At 28.3% G+C, this 1,734-nt stretch overlaps 1 protein-coding gene across 1 annotated transcript in view; it reads right to left on the reverse strand.

Moving 5' to 3' along the window:
• LOC100571213 (farnesol dehydrogenase-like) overlaps positions 1-1,734 on the reverse strand; it is a 176,328-nt gene that overhangs the window by 39,575 nt on the left and 135,019 nt on the right. The window lies entirely within an intron of this gene.

Genomic DNA, 1,734 nt, shown 5'->3' on the forward strand with positions numbered 1-1,734 from the left:
TGATTTTTTCGACGTTAGATTTGTTAATAGTTATTGGCTGTTTTGAGTTTTTTGATTTAATTGACGATCTATAGCGCGACGATGTTTTTCTGTTCTTATGTGTTGTGTAATACTGGATCGTCTTTCGGGATCAACTTTAACTTCGCAATGTTTACAAAATAAAACAACATTATCTATGGAAAACACATCTTCACCAAACTCAGAAATTAAAGATTTAAGTCGTCTAGACAATGATTGTTTATATTTAGGCATTATGAAGTCAATGAAGTCAGAAAATATATTAAATAAAAATGGCACTGCGATTCTCGATGGGCGAAACACTAACTACTGACTAGTGTACTAGTATACTAACTGTACAATGAAGTCACTCGCACGCTGATATACCTACGTAGTATTACTATTATTACAATGAACAGAAATAATATTGTGTGTTTAAACTGATAACGACCTAATAATAACATAATTGTTTAGGAATTACCTACGATTTTCAATGTATATTTTATATCATGGTACAATATATTATTGCAGTGGTAAATTTAAAATTTGGGTAAAAATAAATACGGGCCCGTCGGCAGTCAAGTATATCTCGTATCTAATATCTATCGTATCTATCTAACCTTGACTAATACCTACGAGTTCTCAGTACTATTATAGAGATTTTAATATTATTGTGGAGTGCATTGGGTATAACACGATATTATAAAATTTAGAATTTTGGTTGTCATAAATCTAATATTTTTTTGTTAAACTATAAAGTACAAAAAAATTTTTTCGTAAAATCAATGAAATATGCAAAAAAAATGTTCTTAAACCTAAAATAGGCGAATTCACACAAAAAATAACGAAATATGCAAAATTATGCAACAAAAATTTTTGTATTTGAAATATGCGTACTATGATTCGAATTTGTATTGAATCAGAATTTTAATATGCACTTTCTAGAAAAATATGCAAATGCCTAAAGTTCCGAGCCTTCATTATAATCAAATACAAAACTAGTTCTTTTAAATGACTCTCCATAACACGTTTTATAAAAGAATATAATACAACACTGCGCGCAGGAAACAAGGATGGAGGAATCATATTTAATATTTATAGATTGCATTTATGCCGAAAGGGAAAAAAATTGTTATTTTAATAATAAAATGTTTTATACAATTATATTATAATATAATACTGCACATTTAGTGCAACAAACTTTATTTCTTATCTTTCAATATTTTTTTTAAATTTGGAATGCTTAGAGAACAGGTTATACATCTTTAGGCAAACTAGACATTTTCATTAGATTAGGTCACTTTTTAAAGGTTGGTTTTAACGTAGGTATATATGCAAATAGGTGTGGGATGAGTGAATGGGCACTGGGGTTGCATAATACTAATATTTATCATGGACTCATTGGTGTACCTTTTAAAATTGTATTTTATTTAAAAATTGAAATAATATAGTTATTAACCTTAAAATATAGGTATATGGATAAATACAATTAAATGCTCTTTGTTTAAAGTCGAATATCAAACTTCTTTTATTCAATAAATCTCTTACATGCTGTTTTTTTACACGTGCATTACCCAAACACTCCATGCTTATACGAGTTTTATAATTATGTTGTAAATATTTATAGCATTCAATTCCTATGAATTTGTATGACCATAATCCAAATTTGTAGGTACTTCTTTAGTTTTTGGCAACCTAACAAAAAACTGGAGTGCTGGAGAAACCTTACATCAGCAC

This window comes from Acyrthosiphon pisum, chromosome A1 (genome assembly GCF_005508785.2).
Source record: "Acyrthosiphon pisum isolate AL4f chromosome A1, pea_aphid_22Mar2018_4r6ur, whole genome shotgun sequence".
Classification (NCBI taxonomy): domain Eukaryota; kingdom Metazoa; phylum Arthropoda; class Insecta; order Hemiptera; family Aphididae; genus Acyrthosiphon; species Acyrthosiphon pisum.